The sequence below is a fragment of the Rhinolophus sinicus genome, linkage group LG17 (genome assembly GCF_036562045.2).
Source record: "Rhinolophus sinicus isolate RSC01 linkage group LG17, ASM3656204v1, whole genome shotgun sequence".
Classification (NCBI taxonomy): Eukaryota; Metazoa; Chordata; class Mammalia; order Chiroptera; family Rhinolophidae; genus Rhinolophus; species Rhinolophus sinicus.
Window position 1 is genome coordinate 4317938 of NC_133766.1, and position 21973 is coordinate 4339910.

Consider the following 21973-nt stretch of genomic DNA (forward strand, 5'->3'; position numbering starts at 1 on the left):
CCACTGTACCCTGGAACCCAGCTTGAGTGCATTAGCATGCATTGTTTTATATTGTGATTTATGCAGAAGTAGTAAGACGGTACAAGCTAAGGAATCAGGGCTGGGCTGTGGAGGGAGTCGGGCCTGCGCGCCTACCTTTCAACACGTTACTGAATCTTTCGGAACCTCAGTCTCTATAACTGTAAAATGGGAGTAATGAGACTGTGAGCCCTCATAGAACTGATATATAAGCATAATCTAGACTAATAATGCCTGGCATATAATGGCTATTATGCTTATTGCTTATCTTCCATGTTAAAGTCCACATTCATGTTTAATATGATACTTCCTGTGGAGTAGAACAAACCTTTTCCATCTTGGTACCTGTTTGTGGCCTCATCCTACGCCTTGTATGTCACAAAATGGCTTCTCAAAGGGCCACCTGCATTAGAACGTCCTGAAAGCTTATTAAAACGGGAGATCCCTGGGCACCTCCCCAAACTAAATGGATCGTGATCGCTGACACTGGCCCAGGATTTTAACAATCCTTTCGGGTAAGTATCAAGGATCACTCTACTACAAGCCAAGACCAAATATCTGTGAATGAAATAAGCAAACGGATGGATGATCAAGGCCATTTGCCATTGAGCAGTTTTTTGAAAAGTTAATGGAAAGGAAAAAACTACTGATACCGCTAATCATTTTAGGTTAAAAAGACTCTGGTCTTGCTTGTGGGCATAGAATGTTGGATCCTCATTGCTCGTTTGGCTTATCCTTGCCCCGAATGCTCTTTCAGTCCATTGCCTTCGCTAAGTTAGGGGCAGTTATCTATTTAGGCTCAGGTCTTCACTAGGCTCTGGAAATTTCCTGAGAACTGTTAGTCTCCCACTGATTCGTCATAAACTTACACACATTCTGGGTGTCGGCCCATTAAGTATCACCCTAAAGCTCTACTGAGACGAGTTACATTGAGGGAGCCTATAAGAAAACAAATACCTTCAAAAAACTTGAATAATTTTTAATTGGGATAAAAATCTTTTTCGCCTCAACATCTTAGTAAAGAAGAAAAAAAATCTTAAGTCACGTGAATCATATCCATAGATATTTTGGATTTATTTTCATACGTACTAGTTTCTTTTTTTTAAGGGCAGTGCTTAAAGCCCTATGAAACCCAAAATTATTTTTCTATGAAGACTCATCACACCAAGATTTTCAGTAGAAGTGCTATCCCTTTAAAAATAAAGGGGAGGGAAGACATAGCGATGTGGTCAGCAGAGGCATAAATTAAATTCACCTGGCAGAGTGTTCTTCAGGTCTGAAGAATGTAAAAGAACACATTTCTAGTGAATGAAAGAAAAAAAAATCCACAGAAAGACAGACCAGTTCTGAAACATGAAAAGAGAGGTTAGAGTTCCAAAACCCTGACTCCAGCATGAACGGCGTGCCGGGGTTAAGAGTCATACTCCCTGAGTAATTTCCGTACCAAATGTACAACACTATACAAGCCTAACAAAACCTAAGCTAGTTTCATTTCCCCCATAGAAAAGGAAGCCGATAACATCCCAGAACTGAAGAGCCTTCGCATTGAAAGTTATGACATGTTTAATTGTTAGGTGAGTTGGGTAGTAAAAGCAACAAAAACAAAAACAAAAAAAACCCTACACACTAAAATGGCTTCTTTCAGGAGGGAGTAATGGTAAACATGCTAAAAAAAAACTCAGTCTAAAGTTCCGTAACATTAGTGTGGTCTCAGCTCTAGCCCATAGTCTACCCCTTTAGGCCTTGATTTCTTCATCTGTAAAACTAGAAGCAAAATTGTGCCGTTTTCAAAGGGATGGTTGTGAGAATTACATGGTATAACATCTGTAAAGCTCTTAGCACAGTTCACTGCACACTGAGGGACCGTAATAAATGCTAGTTATTATAATTATACAGGCTTCAACTTGGAGAGGAAGGTTTCTACCTTTATGGGAATGAAAAACCGACGTTCATGACCCCAATGATAATGAGAGATTTCGCTGTGCAGCCCTGGCAGGGGAACTGAAGCAAACATAGAAAAGGCAGAACGGGGAAGGAAAGCCAATTAGCTGAGCAGCAGGGGGTGTTTGATGCACGCTGGCTGGATGTATCTGAAAGGAGATGGTACTTCTAGACATGCCTCATGTCATCGAGAAGATTCCACGTCAATAATAAATTACTGTCATGTATTTGGGCGACAGTGCCAAATGCAACACCAGATTTGTCCAAGTTCTAGTTTTAGGAATAACGGCCATCTGTTAACTCCTTTTCTTCTGAGGAATACGAAACACTGGTATTAATTTTGATGTTTTCACAGATTACACTGTGATAGTAAGGGAGTGGGGAATATTAATTTCTGTTTTCCATTGGGTAGAAGGAGGCCCAAGGTGTAACACTGCTTCTATGAAGATGAACTTTCAACTCAGTTCCGTGGAGCTCGCTAGCTTCACACGGGCTTCATGTGTACAGTAGCTCTGCTGGCCATTGGGTTCATTTTCAAGAGTAATAGTTCATAAATTTCAACAAGTTCCATGGTTTTTCCTATCACTGGCTCCCTGGACATGGTTCAGGGTGTTTTTCTTTTCAACTTGGATGTAAATGTGATGCAGGTGACATTTCAAAGTGCTGCAGTCATGAAGTTTCGGCAGAAACACACTTCTGGATTTCCATCACAAGCAGGTGGCCCAAGCTGGGGTCAAATCTGAGATCTGAGCGAGAAGAGCCTGCAGTCCAGGATGGGTTGGGGTAGCGAGGGGAAATCTGAGGATCAGGGAGATGTCTGTCCTGAGAGGAGCCCAGTCCATGGGGAATGTTTTATGTGTGGTGAATGGGGGTGGGGCTTTGACATGACCAGTCAGATGAGAAGGCTGAGCTAGAAGAATCTTCTAGAAGCTGGGAGGTCACTGACACCATGCACATTATTTTAAAACAAACAAACAAGTGAAATCTATAAAGAAATGATGGCCCTATAATATACAGGCTGAACGTAAATGAAATAAAAGAAAAATAAGCTTTTTGGTTTCAGTTTTAATTATCAAGTTTTCTTTTCTCAGAAATAACAAACGTATTTCTGGGGGGAAAAACTTAGAAAAGTGATCAGAAATGCAGCAAAGATTTCTGTTAGAAGATGTTCATCATTGTTACTCATGTTAGTAAACTAATGGAAGCGAATTTAATATTCAACAACGGGAGAAATTTAAGTAATTTAGCACATATTGATACAATGAAATATTAGACACCCAGTAAATCACAAGTTTCTAAAGAATGTTTTATGATGTAAAAATGTTCACAATACTGTATTTAAGTGAAAAAATAAGACATAAAACTGTATGTACAATATGGCTTTAATTATGTAAAAGAAACACAGGACAATTAAAAAAAAGATTGAAAGTACTAAATACACCATAAAGAACAATAATACCCTATCTCTAGGTGATAAATTCATGGGAGATTTTTGTATTTTTCTGTTTCAATTTTTAAAAGAGAATATTTAAAAGCACAACTAATGTATCTTTTCAAGAATTTGAAGAAATATTATTTGAAGAAAGATGATACGACAAACCCATATGGCAAGATGGCTGATGTGCCTGGAAACCAATTTTCCCACTAAAACTGCTTGTACGCACTATATCCTGGAGAAGCGTAATTCCGAATTAATTTTCTGCATCACCCCCCTGTGGCTACTTCAATGCAAGCTTGCAGGAATTCCGCAAGATCGGACCACTCAGCTGGCCTCAGGAATGCACATGTCGGAACCATTTCCCTTCGGCCATGTGGGGAACATCACTGCCATATATTCACAGTTGTAAGCAGTCCAAGTCCTGTCATTTTCTGTGGGTAACGGGAGGGAAGGAGCTACGTGATGGCATGAAGGGAATCACATATCATCTCTTGTGCCATTCCATTTGACCAGCTTTCTTAAGGCACAAACCCTTCAACGCATTGTTTATTTTTTTCCTCTCAAGAATTTGTCCAAAATTTGATTTGTGTAGAAAAATGTCTATTGAGCCTCCCTTGCTTCAGCATTCTCCTTGGTCATTCAGAGATGTGGTAGGAAAAGAACACTGATTTGCATTACAACTTTTTTATTCTCTGGACTAAATGCTCTTTAGTTATTATTTGGCTTCAGAATCTTCTCATCTTGGGAAGACAGCATTTGCAATTGCTGCTGAGAGGAATATAAATTGGTACAATAATTTTGGGGATCTCTTAATCATAAAAAAGCACATATTATGTATAACTTTACCTATATATATTAAGACTCTTGAAAGTATGTATACCCTTTAATCCCAAAATGCCACTTCTAAGAATTTATCCTAACTAAATAATCAGCAATGATTTATGAATAGTTTTTAAATCAGATTATGATTTATAAGTGAGAAAAACTAGAAATAGTCTAAATGTTTAAAAACTGGAGATTAGTTATAAGAATAACATAGTCACAAAATGGCAGACTATGGAATTGTTAAAAATAAGAATAGTTAAAGACCTGGAAATACTATGATATTTTTGGGAAGGACAAAAACCAGGGTATAAAACATTGTAACCTCAAGTCTGTGTTAAAAAAAAAAAAGATTGAAAAAGGGCCACACAAGCCTATACAAGAACATGTTAACCAGAATGTCTCTGGTGACATCTATGTGCCTTTTCACACTTTCTTATATTTTCCAGATGTTCATGGTATAACTTTTATAATCAGACCCAAAAAAAGCTATTTTAAAATTTCTTCCCATTTAAATACTATTGTTCTCACTTGAAATTTGGTTTAAATAACAACATTGAACATCACGGATCCTTGGCATCTTTTGGATAAGACTCCAAAGCTCTGAGAAAAGGTAAGGGGACCAACATTTGTGGAGAATTTACTATGTGCCAGAAATTTTCCCAAGCTTCTCTTATTTAATTCTCAAATGAATCATTTCAGATGGATGAGGGACAGCCTCTCTTTAATCCCTCTTTGTACTATAATCCCTTTAAGGCTGGAATATAATTCATCCGGAACACTTTCTCACAAGGTTCTCCTCCCAAGTGATTGAAAACACCGGGATTCTTCAAAGTGATGGCGCTCAACTGATTGCTGGGATTGGGACTATGAACTATTCTGTGATGGTGGGATGAGGTACTCTGAAGGCATCCCAGGCGGCACCGCAGGAAGCATCCCAGAAAGCACAAAGTCTGCTGGGAAGGAACTAGTTCATGGCACCAAGGACCAAAGTCTAAGACAGCCATCACTCCGCCCAACCTCCCCTTGCTGAGTTGTAAACAGATATTTCTACGATGAAGCTCTTAGGGAAATTGTGCCCGTTCTCCTTCCTTTGGGGTCTAACCATTGTACCAAATTGCTGGAGAAAATGCACCAAAGTACAACACAAACATAACTCTTCCTTTAATGGGCTAAATGAGCTTTCCCTAAGATCAGGAAATTCAATCGTTTTGAACAGACATGATAGAAAATCCTTTTCTCCTTTTCTAAACTATTACATACAAGGAAAGGAAGACTTGAGTTTTATAAATTCCTGCCTCCGTCAAGTAAAAACACCCTGATTCTTCCCAGAGATTGAAGTAAAAAGTAAAGTTTCATATGGATGTCTTCCTTCTCGTGACCACAGATGTGGAGTTTAATATTTAGGGAATGCGCACCTCCTCGCCTCCAGAGTTTTATTTCTTAGGAATGCATCATTAGTCAGTTTATGAGAATGCTTCCAAGACAGTGTGGCTGAATGATATCTTAACTGCAGTTGGATGGGAGTAAAAAAGCCTTTATAATTAGAGGGTGGAAAAGTAATACAAGCTTCATGTAGGCAAAGCTCTTTGGCCTAGACAACTGCTAGAACTTAGCGACCCAGGAAAGGTCTGGAACTTCACTTAAGTGAACATGGAAGCCGTCATTCTAATTGACACCTGGGTTTGGTATCGAAACGCTGCGAGAAAACACAATTACAGACCACAATAGGACAAGATATATTCCCTCTGTATATTGCTCTTCACCCAACACTTTTATCATTGCCAAGAAGAGTATTATAAATCACTGCCTGATCATTCTTCATGTGTTCCCCAGATTGTAGTTCATTTTCCTGAGCCTCGACTTATTGCTGGACTGTAAGACTAGAGTGTAATATTGAAACCAGGCCCATCTCTTTCAGAGCCCTACTATTCATATTACTGTCTGTGGACGTGCTGGGTCCTCCCCCCTCCCACCCCCCATCACAAGCTCCTGGGATCTTTAAGCAAAATGATACCCTTTGTTACCTCTGAGGGGCTCATGTACCACTTAAGGGAACCCTCAAGAAGTCCACTCACCTTGCCCAGCAATGTCAAGTTCAGAATCCACGCAATATAACACGTGACTCTGTGACAGGAAGATCCTAAAGCCGGGTGGGACCAGGAATATATGTTGTCCTTACAATTCAAGGATGCTTTTACCCTCAGTGCATGTGTTAAAGGAAAATGAATGTGGATGAGTAGACATGGAGCATTAGCTTTGTTTTTTCCTCCGAGGAAAAACAACCACTGATTGTGATCTTTCCTCCAAGGTTAAGTTGAATGACAAGCAGTGGGAACTTCCATGGACGAAAGCACTTTTAGGCCTGGAGAAGGGAGTGGTGGGGAAAAGAGGTAACATTTTTAAAAGCCTGTTGAGTTTTAAGTGGAGGCACAAAGGGAGGCAGGATCAAAGAGATGCTTTCATAAAACTGGTAATAATTATTATTGGTGATAATTTAAATACTTGATTGCCCCCAATGTATTCAAAGAAGGCTGCGGTTTGGTTGTGTCTCCAGAAATTACAGACTACGAAACAAAGTTGGAAAGTTGCAAATGGACCTGACTTTGTAAAAGGAAGCAATAGCATTTGAAATTTCAATAGCAGTCATGGAAATTATTTTGTGAAAATAATTTATTAGGGGAAGCAGAAAGAATCCGACTGAAAAAAAAGAATAAGGTATTACATGTGTTTTTCACAAAACAACATAAAAGGGAGCTTTAAGGATACCTTCCAGAATGGAGTAATAAGTATCAGTAATGTAATGCAAGGCTGAGCATGATGGGTGGAAGCAGGAAAATAAGTCAATTATTCACTGCACCCGATTCCATTGCAGGAGTGAGCAGGGAGGAGCCAAGTGAGTGTTTTCAGAGAGCCCACCATGTTCTCAAAACTCCTTGCCTCCTCCAAAAAACCATACCAATTTAGGGGAAGATTCCAGCCAGGGCTCAATAGTTCTATGGCTTCAATGTCTGGCAAGAAGTTCTGAAAAGCATCTTTTGCCAAACCTTACGCCCTTCACATCCTGAACGTTCAGGGAGTTGCAGCCCTCCTTGGGAGAATGAGATGTTTATTTTCATTCCTCCCTGACAGGTCCAGAGAAGAAGTTTAGCACTGCCGAGGGCTGGTGCCAACTATTCGCTCTTGCTATGGCATGTAAAGATCAAACATGGATCCTTAAGCTGAGTTGCTAATTATCACTGATGCATCAACAAATAACGACGAATATTTATCAAGCGCCCTCTATTTGTGAGGGATATAAATGAATTTACGATACAGTGGTAATCAAGAAATCTATACACTAGTCATAGAACCCACATTAGACATTAACTCTAGGTAGGTATTGTTACTTAATTTTTCATGGCAATAAACATGAATGGCATGATCAGTAAGAACCATCAAGCGCAGATAAAGCAGCGACAAATCACCAGGGACTAGAGTGGTCACCACACCTTCAGGAAATAAGGGTACGTGAAGAAGGAAGGGAACAAACACACTCTCATTGATAACCTTCAGGCTCCATACATTTATTCTCTCATTTAATCCTCTCACCAAGTATCTGAGGTAGATACAATTTTTTATTTTTAGAGATGAGAACATGGAAGTCTAAAAATGCTTAGAAATTTTCCAAGGTCACAAAACTAGTAAAGAGAAGAGTCGGAATTTGAACCCACTGAGTTGATAATCTTATACACTCTTCACTTCGTTATGAAGGATGGCTTGAATTTGATTTGCTAAGGAGAAGCTGGAGAACACCGTCCACAAGCTTGGCCTGTACTTTCTAAATGAGTAGCTGCGCAGATAGTAGTTGAAATTAGTTCAGAGGTTCACAGCTTCTCCTAGTGAAGTGGTGGGGAGAGAAACCTGATAGCCTAACACAGAGAGGTGAAGGTGATAATTGGGTTTTTAGCTAAATGTGGTCAGGTTTTGGGTTCCCCCAGAAGCAGACGCAGAGACCAGGACTCATGTGCAAATAGTATAAAAGGGAAAACAGGAAATGTTCATAGAAACATAGGGAACTAAGACAAGCTGCCAATGAAAGGTGACATATGAAGCCAGCTATCACCATAAATGACTGGAACTTAATCTCATTGGGTATTTCTAGAAAACAGTAGCGAACACAAGCCTTGGAATCACATAACCAAAGAATCAGAGGGCTAGAGGATTTATACACCGGCTCCCACCAGCCACTGGGTAAGGGCTGTGGCAGATGGATCGTAGTATCTGTTCGTTAATTCCCTGGTGCTTCTGGTCTACCCTGTACACAGCAGAACCCCACCTGAGGCTTGGGAGAAAGCCCCAAGGGGAAGTCATGCAGACACAGTTGAAACTGGCTGTCTTGAGTGACATGGGTCAGGCCCAAGGGACAGGGCAGGGCACTGACAGCGCCAGCTATAAACATCAGGCTCTTTGGTGCAGGTTTCGTGCTATTCTCTTCGACCCCATCCCCTTTGATGCGTATGAGTGTGTAGACCAATGTCTCTCAAACTTCAGAATGCATGGAAATCACTTGGGAGACTTGTCAACAAAGAAGATTCTGGGCCCTCACTCACTGAAATCCTGATCCATTGTCGGGGATGGAGTCCAGGAATCTCCATCGTTAATAAGTATCCCAGGTGATGCTGACCCATGTGGTCCATGGATCACACAGTGAGAAAAAAGCCTGGAATCTCCATGTATTATGTGGAAAACTGAGGAACGAGGCAGAGGCCATGTAATGCAGTGAAAAGAAGCCAGTCTTTGGGTCAAGATAGTCTTGGATGTGAATCCTGGCTCCATTCCTTAGAAAAATGCCATAAGGTCTTTGTTTTAGTTTCTTTACCTATAAAATGGAGATGAAAGCACTAATCTGGACTGTTTTCCTGAGAGTTAAATAACATATAGAAGAGGCCAGAACAGTCAATGTGTGTCACATGGTAAGTGCTCAGTGTTAAATCTCTCTCTCTCTCTTGTTTTTCTCAGAAGATTGAAATCTGTTGACAAAGTGATGCCGATGGCATTTGGCAGCTAACGCTGTTTGACAAGTTATACCTGCCGAGAAGAAAACCTGATGATAAAATAATACACGCCTCAGCTCTAAATGTACCCCACACTTCCTCAGTGCACCTACAAATTGGGTTATTTTTTTGCCTTCCACTTGTGACCACATTACATAATGACCATCCTGGGGCTATAAATAGAAGTGTCCACGTGCCAAGAGGCACATCAGGTGTGGCCCAAGGACCTGGACCGCAGGCTTTCCCCTTTACACGCTGACTTTCTATCCCGTGAAGCTATTTGGTTTATCGGCTCTTCGCATTTCTAGGAAAGGTATTTTTAAGTGTATACTGAGGAAAAAAATAAAAGAGAAAAGGTGCCAAGAAAAAGATTAGGGACAAAATAGACTATGGTTTTGAATAGATTGTACTCGCTTATTGTTGTTACCTTCTCATGCCCCAAATGACTTGCAATTAGAATGAACTGGGATTATGATCGTATTATAATACAGATCTCAAGGGGGGAACGTCAGAGCACAAAACAATATGCTTCACACTCGGGAGACCCTGAAGTATTTGTTGAATTTAATGACATTATTCAGGACACACCTTTATATTTCTCCATGATCTCTAGGTAGTTCACTCCCTGGGCCTTCTCTTTCTAGTTGTCACCTAGTTCGGCTTACGTGTTAGCTAAACCTCTCTTGCCTTAATTTAAGGTGACTTCTGCTTGGTCCTCAGGAAGACAGAGGAACACGTATCAAAGAACAAAGCTCTGTTAGCTGCTCCCAAGATTGGTGAGCTGATTAACCTTATAAACAAAACAGGATCATAGTGAAGCTTTCCACAGAAAAAAAATTGTTTTCTGTAAGTATGGATCTCATCCTGCCTTGGTACAGATCACAAAGGTCTTTCACCGCAGAGGAGGACGCTGCCCCCAAATAGGAGTCACCGCTTCTTCACGCGTAGGTAGCTGAGACATGCAGTCCACTGTGCTAATGTCACCACGGGGACACACGCTGCTGGGCAGGAAGCCGACCGCACAAGTCATTCTTTGCTCTCACCCCGCTAAGCTGCACCTCCCAAAGGAATCCCTTTCGCTGCGCTCGCACCAGCGTGGCCTGGTGGTCTAAGGATGGGCTTGAGGGCCCTGGTTCTGGTCCAGGTCCTGCCTGACTCTCGCTTAGCACGAAACCAAGGGCACGTCCCATTTTGTCTAATGTAAAATAATGGAGTTGGATTAAAAGATCACTAAACTCTCCGTCATCCCTGGAAGTGATTTTTCTAAGGGAGAAACCAGGGTAACCAATAATAACTACATCTGATTCTCATTATTGGCAGGAGTTACGTCCTCTAAGTAGCTGGGAAACACTGAATTAGCAAACGCTCTTAGGGGAAGTACAGGGTGAGGTTCCTGTGAGCCTCTGAGCACATTTTCATCAACTGATCAAAACATACCCTTGTTTTATGTGTCTCTCCGTCTAAAGACACCTTGTTTAATACACACTGCTGGTTTATTACCATGGAACGCACAGCCAACTACGCTGGAACTCCTGCCTGCACGCAACTTGTGCAACATGCATATTTTCTCCATAATGTACCTCACAGCTTGGCCTGTGTAGAGCCCCTGGACAGCGCTGTGCTTGGGGACCATTTTAAGCTGATGAAATCACCAACAGAAAGCACCAAACACTAAAAACGTGGCATGAAGTAGGCCGTGGAAGAGACGCTTATTCGCAGTGTGAGAGCTGAAACAAGAGGGCAGACTCCCCCTGGTCTGACTCAGGGGCTAGGGCTGCCCCGCTTTTTGAGAATGAGGGGCTAGGGCTGCCCCGCTTTTTGCTGCTCTGCACACTCCTCTGAGGGACTCTGAAAGCATTGTAGATACTTTCTCGGAAGTTACCGAGAAATCTCAGCAAGCGGCCGGATTTGTAAATACACAGTCCGTGAATAATGAGAATTGACCGCACATTAAAAAATAATTTTGTTGTTTCATAGTCTCTTGCTTTGGAAAACAGCAGATTTTCTTCAAAACCTCAACTGACAGCAGTGAAGTAATCCCCTCAACCCCCCTATGTGTCGGGGGAAATGAGAGCTCTTATCTCACAGACGGTGAAATGTGGAGAGGAAGCAGCTTCCCGAACATGCCCAAGCAATGTGACAACCAAGCCAGCATCACTGAGGAGTGTGAAACTAATCCTGTGTCTGGCCCACCGGGCTGTCCCTGTGCAATGACTGACAGAACAGATGTTCTGCGGTCACCCCGGGTTCCCTAAGTCCCCTGCTTAGGCTCTGCGGTGGAAAGCTGCAAGTCATTCTAGGACGCACCTTCTGGAACTGCACAAGCGATTACAATGACCAGCCTATAATTTTGTCCTTTGAGAGTGTTGCTGCCTGGGGATTAACTAGCTGTTGTTCGGCCATATTTGTCTTGTTTGTTTCAGAGATGGCACTGCTGCCTTGACCCCCACCCGCTATCTCCACGCAAGTCTCAACTCCACAGCCTCATACTTAGGACGCTCCAGCCTGCCCACCACACACACACGCCTAACAACCACACCGGCTCCTTATTCACTGCGCCTTTTCTGGAGGGCAAGAATCACTGTCTATTCATTTTTAAAATCCCCTTCCCTTCCTCTTGATCCCTGTAGCAGTGCCTGGGACACAGAGCATCCTGTAAACAAGCTGAAGGAATTGAACGCTATTCTACAGTGAAAATGTCCCCAACGTTTCCAGGACTTGTGTGCTCCTGTATCCAGACCAGATGCCTCTAATATTTTTCTCGATTACTTAATATTATTCTCATGTGCCTGAAATGTGGGTCATGAAACGGATGAGCCAGGTGGCTTTCTTCTTCTAAACCAAAAGCCTTCAACCAAATTAGGATCACTGAATTATGACTATCTGAACAGCACATAAACGTTCATCCAAGTAATATAGACCCAAGTGATACAGGGGTTAGAGCTGTGTGGGTAGGTGGAGTAGGAGAGGACAGAAGTGGAACATGGAAAAGAGTGTGGACTCTAGTGCGTCCCTTGTCTCAGATACAAAGACACAAGTCTGAGCCCTGTGGGAAGAGACGCCACCAACAAAAGCTGAAAAGGCCCTTTTCCTGAGACATGCAGGGACATGGGGCAACTCAGAGCACAGGAGATGAAATGCAGTACATATTCCATTCAAGGACCACTGTATTCCTTTGGTAGGGAGTAGAGCGTGGCTTGTCCACAGAGATTACCCTTGACCTGCAGCTCCATCTTGAGGTGTGGCTGCTTTGGGGGCATTGGGAGATGGTACCCTTAGTACAGGCACCTGTATACTCCTGGTGAACACCGGCCGTGATGATAGTGCTCAGGTCTTCAAGAAATCCGTGATTTGTAGGTGGGGTCCAGAGCAGAAGAACACAGCAGGTGTACCATGGTCACCATGGCTGATGGGCATCAAAGCTTTTATTATACACTGATGAATATGTATGTAATACACACCAAACTTCCTTCTCCACCTTCCAGAAAAGTATTTCTTGGAAAAATAAGAAGTTGGGATTTAGACATAGACCTGAATTTTCAAGTCCTGGCTCACTTGATTATGAGTTATACCTTTTTGAAGAGGCCATTTGATCCTTTGGAGAGTCAGTTTCCTCATCTGTAATGTGCAGAAGATTTTGACTTCATAGAGGTAGTCAAACACACCCTGTAAGTCTGCTACATCTTTTGTGTTACTTGTCACGTGGTCATTCTTTCCGAAGGCCGACAGTTATTGTGTTCTTCTATGGGGACATGTGAGGGTACAGTATGCTCCTGGTTCTTCAAAATTGTGGGTTTTTTGGCTGGATCTGTCCCACGGATGCCAGTTATAGTGGTGAATAATCGTGTGCAAATCGTGTGCATGTTCTCCACCAAAAGTTGTAAGAGGCCGAAAACTCATTTCTTCGATGCCCTTGAAAAGCTACACGACACGAATGCATGTCTGTGTGCCAGCAGTTTAGAAATGAAAATTTTCACATTCCTTGTGCCTGGTCTCATTAATTCTCCTCACTCCATTGGTGTTAAGGTTTTATAAATAAGCAAGACAGGATTGATTTGTTCCATTTCAGCAAACTAAAAGAAAACAGCCAAGAAATAACTCCCACTATCACCCCCAGGCCCCCACCCGGCCACAATACTCTTTAAAATTGGGCAAAGGCCTGTGTAGACTTTCCCAATTAGGTGAAAGGTGATTTCATTTCAGTTATCCTTAGGAAAGTTATTTAAAGTTTGTGCAAACATGCCACAATAATGCAGGAGGCTTCGTAGAAGGTCCAGTTTGATTTCTCTCTAGCTAAAGGGAGAGTCAAGATGCAGGAAGCCCAGACCACTAGTCTTACAAGAATTTGTGGTGTTGAGTTGGACCTAGAGGAATGGAAGGAACGTTGAGGAAAGAATGAGAACAACGCCCAGGGGCCCTTTGAGGTGCCTTATACCTCAACCTTTTCAGCAAAAACCTGGAGATTCCAGGCAAAGGTTGTCTTGAGGAGACAGACTGGGAAAGGGCAAGAAGCTTCAGTCAGAGCAGACCTACTATTGTAGGTGCTACATAGTAGGCTCGCCTATATGATCAATTTCACCCACTCATATGACCTAAACACCTTTCCCTTTCTCTGAATTCCCTCTACACTTCCCGTCTGATTCATCCTCCTGCCTAAACATTTTCAGTCCAAGGCAGCCATCTTTGGACAGCTGTTCGCTCAACTCCCTTTGAGCTCTATTAAACAATACCAATGTATGCATGTAAACAGGAAATACAATGGCACAGAATGAAGGCATTAGTTTAACGTGACTCATCCATCCATCACATCCGATGCAGTTACTCTTCTGTCTAGAGCTAATAAGGGTAAAAACAATTCCAAATTTGTTTTATTTGAATATATTTTAAAAACATGTGAAACTACACTCCCTCCCCCCCCGACCCCTCTCTCGTTTTGACACAGGGTGTTGTTTTTTCTCTTGAAGAGGAAAAACATTCACATCAGGGTTGATTTAATTTTTCCCCCCTTTTAAATCATAAACAGTCCTGGTACAAGAAACAGTAGCTGTTATTGATTAAAAGTTCATTTGCCTTGCCTGGGTTGATGATTGATACTTGGAGGGCAGGAGGGGTGTTGGATTTTGGCTGTGAGATTGGAAGTGAGACAACTTTGTCACATTACCTGTTCTTTATAAGACTGTTCATGTCGGAGGAAATTTAGGTTTGGGGAGAGAGCTTTTCGTGTCCGTAAATTTTAGTAGATGTTAGTCCAACTTTTTGTTTTGTTTTGTTTCTTATTACCCTGGGTTCACCAGCTTGAAGTACCTATAGCACACATGCGCTGTGAGAGGTCCTCTAAATGGACTTTTAATGGTCTGTTGAATAAAGCAGCTACCAGTTCAGGAAATGCAGGCATTTTATAGGTGCATATTTTCAAAGATTCTATTTGTGAGTGCCAGTTGAGAGGTGCCCTTGCATATGTTCTTCACAGACCCAGTACAGCAATAAAGACTGCCTCTGGAAGCATTAAAAAACAAGGAATCTATTTCCTGGTCCCATTTATACCTCTGATGTCAAGAGTGATCAGTTTTGTGGTTTAAAAAAAAAAAAAATGTATCTTTCCTTTAGGAAAGCTATTGTTTGAGCCCATCAGAAAATTCTGATTTCACAAGAATGTGGGAATCAGATTCATTGAATGCATTTGTCAGTGCATGTCTGTAATCAAGGCATGGAATGTTAAAGAAAGGTAGAGTGATTAGCAGTTATAACAGAATTCTTGGTCTTCGGTTTTCCAGTTTTTATGTGTTGTGAACATTATCTTCCTTTTCAGTTTTTAACTGAAGCAAACGTATACCATGCACTAGGGATCCTTCAACTTGTCAGTTAGTAGAACATCTGGAAGTAATAGTGATCTTTGTACAACACCATTTAATATCAACATATTAAATTTAAAATAACAGAATATATAATATGACACCAGGTTTTATTAGCTAGTAATAAAGGCAAATATCAGCACCAAACATTTAAGGGAAAAGAATGTGTTGGGAAACCTTAGAATTGAAAGATGCTCTATTAAATTAATTTTTCTGAAAAAGTGGAAAGGCTGCTATTTTTCATATTTACTAGCACAACACCTTGGCTAAAATTGTGGGAAAACAGTGTTCCATAGAAGCACAGTTTGAAAATCAGTATCATAAATAGAAATACATGGAAATTCTGAATGAGTTTCCAGAGAGCTTATGTATCATAAGTCAGGCTTTTTGAAAATTGATTTAAAGTTCTTATGATGGTCAAAGCCTGAAAACAAAGGGAAAACACAAAGAAAGAAATTCTGATGATTTCAGTTTGCTATATAAAACACCATAAAAAATTAAAAGGCAAAAATGCAAACTGGAAAAAACTATTTGCAACAGATATTATAATGTAATACTATTTTTAAAATAATAAGAGTGTGTACAATTCAGTAAGAGAGCAACTAATGCTAAGATAAAAAATAGTGGGCAGAAGAAAATGATAAGTAACTTACAAAATAAGAAATAGGTAGAGCTAATATGCATGGCAGAAATTATTTGACGTAATTGATATTTAAAGAAATGCATATTAGAACGATGAAATGGCATTTATTTCCGTCAATCGACAGGTTTAGGGAAATGGACACAGTCATACACTGATAGGTATGATAGTATAATTTTCAGAAAAATAATTTGCAAACTATCAAAAGCCTTAAAATTTTTATACCTTTAATCTAATAAATAATTCCACTTGCAGACATGTGTTGCTATCTCTCATTTTTCCCCTCTTATGTAAAGGCTTCTGTATGTTAGTCATTGTATCATTATCTTAAATTCTAAAGTTAGAGACAGTCTCATTGTCTAACCCTAAAAGACAGCTTAAGTAAATTATGTTAGGGGATGGTGAGAAGGTGAAGGGATTAGAAAGTACAAATTGGTAGTCACAAAATAGTCACGGGGATCTGAAATAAATACAGTATGGGGAATATAGTCAATAATGTTGTAAAGATTACGTAGGTTGCCAGATGGGTACTGGACTTATCGGGGGATCACTTCATAGATTGTGTAGATGCCTGACCACTGTGCTATACACCTGAAGCTGAAATAGAATAATATTGAATATCAACTATAATTATATATATATACATATACATATATATGTATATATTTCATATATATATATATATATATATATATATATATATATATATATATATATATTTCTCCCCCCATGGGATGTAAAGTACAGCATAGGGAATACAGTCAGTAGTATTGCAATAGTTATGTACAGTGTCAGAGAGGTAGGTAGTAGACTGGGGGGGTTTCCACTTTGTGACGGGTGTAAATGTCTAATAATTATGTTGTTTTGTACACTTGAAACTAATAATAAAATAAAATTAAAATTAAAAAAATAAAGATGCATGATTCTATTTCTGCAAATTATATATGCAGAGGAAAGCGTAGAAGTTCGCAGATCGAGATGTCTACTATCATTATATCCAGGTGGGTGGAGTTACATGTGTTTATTTTGTTGCTTAACCTACACATATTTTTTCTATAATGATATATGTGTCAGATTGAGAAGAAAACAAAATTTATTTTTCAGTTACGTCCTGCCAAAGCTATCGAAGGAGACCAAATGACATATCTCGCCTAGAACATGTTATTACCTCCAACAATCATCTTTTTCCTCTAAAAATAATCTCCCTTATACATCCTTCCTCTCTAGAACACTCTTCACCCATTTTATTCATGGGTCATCTCAGCGGGGGATGACTTTCATACTTCTCCAAGGGAGCATATAGTTTGTTCCTATGCAATAAACTCTCCCAATCACCAGGAATAAAATCAAACCACTCTAAATTAAGGTCTGTGGGAGGGAGAGGCCAAGTCAATGCACAGCTTTGTATGATTTGACTAAATTCCTAAAGAAATAAGTCAGACTCTTGACTTTCATCGTATTCCCAGCCTCCGGAATAAGAATGTTAACCAACTTAATGTTTAGGAAAACCAAAAAGGAAAATAAAATATTTAGGAAAACCAAAAAAGAAAATAAAACAAACATTTAAAACCTCAGGGTCCGTAAGCAGGATAAAGATACTCATTGATCCCATTTTTTGAGCATCTATCCGAAGGAGATTAATATGGCCTAAATATGTTCAAAATGAACATCAGGAACAAACTTGAAAGAAAAAAAAGCAGAAATAACATAAAGATTTTGGACTTGGTGAGAACTCCGGGGTTCACAGCTCTGCCCTACCTCTTGCAAACCACGAGAATATAGAGAAGCCACTTAATTCATTTGAGGGGAGATAACATCAAAGTAGGGTTGTTACAAATATTAAATGAAATTAAATACATCGTGTACTAGATAATTCATAAATATCAGTTTTCTTCATTCCCAGGAGACAAGTAGAGGGAGAGGAGGAGAAAGCAGGAAATTCCGCTCACCTCCAACTCCCATGTTCAGAACTTTAGGAACAGCCCTAAGAGTCTGGTGGGGAAAATACACGTGTCTGGAGGGAGGGAAATAGATATATGATTGGAAGGAGGGAGTATTTGAAAACAATTTTAACGTTTATCTGAGAATCAAGACAAAGAACATTCCAGAATCATGAAGGACAGTAATAAACAAGATACCGTGGCGTCCACGGAAGCTTTGGGCCTGGAACACATAATCATTATTACTGAGAAACTGCAGTTTCTCTCCCTCCCTCCTGCTGGACCAAGCAGAGGGAGGCATGCCACTTACTGCCTCCCTGGTTTTGCTGGTTGCCAAATGAGGAAACATTTTTTTTTTTTTACCAAGTGGAACGCTCCCTCTTTTTACCGAGTGGAATGCTACAACACAATAGGGTGATCGGCAAAAATGCCTGAGCTCTAGGGTAGGTGACGCTTACACCCAGACTATTGTATTTGTCGTCATTTGCAGTGTGGTTGAAGGTGTGAGTTTTATACTATAACTCTGAAGCTGGAGAAAAGTCCATCTCACTTCCAGTTTAAGTGGGAAAGGATTTGGAGGAGATGTGCAATTTTAAGAGCTTTTGAAGCATGGTGAATGGGGAGGAAGTTTGATTTAAAAAAACAACAACACAAAAACAAAACAAAAACAAAAGAGAGAAAAAAACCCGGCTTATGATGTACATGGTGTGGGCTGGGGCTGGGGGTGGGGAAAACGGAATGGACTGTGGTATGTACCTCGTACTGAGTGTGGTTTGAGAGAGTTGGTGTGAATTAGAAAGACCATGAAAGTGAAACACGTCAACCACAAGGTCTGCTATTCTGGGTTTCAGTTTGAAATACCGAAGTGTTTCTTTAGGATCAAAGCTTTGGCAGGGTGAGGTGGGTATAGGGACAGGTTCCAGTCTGGCAGGAAGCAAAAACTCCACATTTTCCTCAGGAGACATGCAGTCTGAGAAAATGGCTTTGGGTTGTGCAGAGTGTACGTGTCCACATTTATTTTGGAGTACTTGCGAGATTTCTTAAGTAAAAATGCCTCTACTTTGAAACAAGGCAGACATGGTTGCTGTTGATTCTCTCTCTCTCTCTCTCTCTCTCTCTCTCTCTCTCTCTCTCACACACACACACACACACACACACACACACACCAGTATTTACTCTTTGATGCTCTACTGTCACTCCTTTGGGGTACATGCAGTGAATTGGAAAGCGTCCTTCTGAGGTCCACTTGGAAATCCCTGCCTGAACTCTCTGGAGGAATGGAAATGCCCCAGCCTGTCTTAGCACCTTTCTTCTACCATAAGTCTGGTTCATTTTATTTGAAGTCAAAATGGCACGTAAAGTACGAAGTACGCTCCCAGTACTTTGAGAAGAAAGGGACTTGGACAGACATGGGCTACGCAAGCACATCACATGAGGAACCCCAGTGGGAAGGACAGCCCTGAGGTTCAGGCCAGATGTTTGCAGCAACTTGCGCCTTCCCAGGAAATTCTTTCTGGGGTCAGGGCAAAGCAGGACTGGCATGGGCTCCTTGATGGAAACTGAAGCTGTCAGGGAACAAAAGACACAGGAAATGAGTGCCCTTTGGACGCAGCTCTCTCAGCTCATCTGAGAAGAGGGAGGCAACACCCCATTTTCTGTCATAAGCGCACCACTCCACCTGAGGGACTGAAATCCCAAAGGGAATTTGGCCCCATTTCCTCTGCGGCTCTTGAGGTGCAGTAGAGAAGTGCTGCTCCCCATTCCCAGCCTCCCAGCCTTCCTTTTCTCCCAGGAAATGGAAGGCTTTGGGGGGGAGCAAGGGCTCCCCCACCACGAAGGAAGCAGATTCCTTGAGGCATGGATTGGATGCTACTTATATTTGAATCCCTCCTTCGCAGCAATGAGGTGCCCATTTAGCAGGTACTCAATGCACAGGGTTTTTTTTTAATGCACAAACTGAGTAAAGTGTGTGTGTGTGCGTGTGTGTGTACACGTGTGCACACATGCGCACGCATGTTGGTGGGGAGGAATTAACATTTTTTGGAAGGCAGCTATGCTCACCACTATACAACACACACGGGAGTTGACATTGTTGGAGCTTGTCCTCTGGACCAGGTGCCAGGCTCAGGACTACCCATTGTATATGAGCCGTCTCACTCACTCCTTCCACCAGTCCTGCACAGTGGGTCAGCAGAACCTCTCAGAAAACAAAGGCACATGGGCATTTGTGTCACATTTAAGCCACTGGGGGTTGGTACTTGAATGGAGATTTGTCCACTACAAAGCGTGGGCTCCTTCCAGATCATGATGACGGAGACCCTCAGACAATGACCCAGGCAGAGCCCTGCTTACAGGGTGTGAAGCTGGGCAGCCCCCTTTATTGTATCATTTTAGGAAAGCGTCCCTCCAAATCATATTGTTCCTACCTCCTGGCTGATAAGCCAAATCCATTCAAGGCTCCTTTCTGAATCCCTGGGATTCAGAATCAGAGTGGAGTAATGTAAAGATTACTGAGGTTTAGTCTTTGGAGGTACTTCCAGCATTTCCTTTGACTGGATGTGATGCTGTGTGAGTCAGCTTTGCCTTTCTGAGCCTCGGTTTGTTCAATTGTCAAGCAGGAATGTGTCACATGACCTCTGCTTTCACCACAGACAATGGTCTTGACCCAAGGACTAAATTAGATAAACTGCACCAAAGAACTTGAACTGTGCTAGATTGTTAAGGTCTGAGACACTGTCTTTTATCATTGTAATCCCCCAAACACATGGGAAAGTGCTCAATAAATTTGTGAAATGGAGGAACTAGCGTAACTTTGCCGTCACATTCTATTTTTCTAGGTTCAATTTAGATAACTGGAGCCACAACCAGTGGCCTCTTTTTTTCCGGCCTGGAGGTGGCAGTGACTTAGAAGGCACTGGCTGTCTGGTATACCTAAGGAGAGGGTTTGAGATATGTGCGTTGGAGATATTTGGAGGCACCCAACTTTGGCAAAAACCCTAGAACCCAAAGCTAACAAGGAAGTAACGGGCTGCCCATCTTCAAGGGCACAAATATGCTTAGACAACGAATGTCAATGAGGACCGATACTGACCAATGAGAAAAAGACATTCTGAACACAGAGTGCCTGAGATTCGCCTAGTTCTTCAGTGACACCAGGGACGTGAGAGAGGTCCTCTCTCACTCCTTCCTACCAACATTTCAATCCCCACAGTGTCATTTTCTACCATCCTGATTGGAACAGATAAATTAGATGTAGAACAAATGCATTGTGCCATTTATTGCCTCCTGGCACGATGAACTCAAGTTCATACTTGTTGGAAAAGCACTATATGCCTTTTGACCTAGGAATAGGTTCGATAGCCCTGATGAAATGCATGTAAGTGATTTACCAACTCAGGAAGAAGCTTTTTAGTTGATAAGTGTGGCCATATAAAGCCCTTTGGGAACCTCTGATAGAGACCACACCCAGATATCATTTGGAAGCTTCTTTCATTCCTGCTTTATATTAACACATTATTGTTTACGATTTCCCAAGTGCTTTGTGCATATTAATTAACCTGAGCCACACAACAGTGTCACAAGGTAGGATGACAGCCAGGATTACCATTTTACAGATCATGGAGCATGAATGACAAAGACAAGGTAAGAATCTAGCATTTTTGACTTGTCAACCGACTATCTTTAAGAATGGCTCAGAAAAGCTGTGTGTGTTCCCACAGACCAGCAGTTATGGATTCTGAATGCACAGCTCATATGGCAGGTGTCTTGGCAAACAGGAAATGGATGACAGAGCCTTCTAATAACTGTGTAATTTTAAGAGGCACATCAAAAAACATGATTATTGGATGGGGAACAGATGGCTTCCTCTCCCGTGACCACGGCACACAGCGAGGAGAAAGCAGGGAGCCCACTCGGGTGTCGGAACACAAAAATTCCCTTCCATGTCTAGCACTTAACAGTCTCCTCTCCTGTTTCCAGGACACAAATAAACACATCACAATAACTGAACAAGTGCACCTGAGGTTCTGATCACCAGGTCCTCTTAAAGGGGTTGTAACGAGAGAGAGAGAGAGAAAAGAAGCAACATGCAACATTAGATAGAACAAACAAACACCAGCAATATTGTTTTGCCCTTTGTTCCTTTGGTCTCCTCACAGCTGCATCCCCAAGTTACATGCAGATATTAAGTCTGAAGATGTGTGGAAGGGTGAAGGGCAACCTTTATGATTCTGACAGTTGGTGAAACATAGCAGCTGGGGTCAGGGATTCCACAGCCTTTGTGGTTA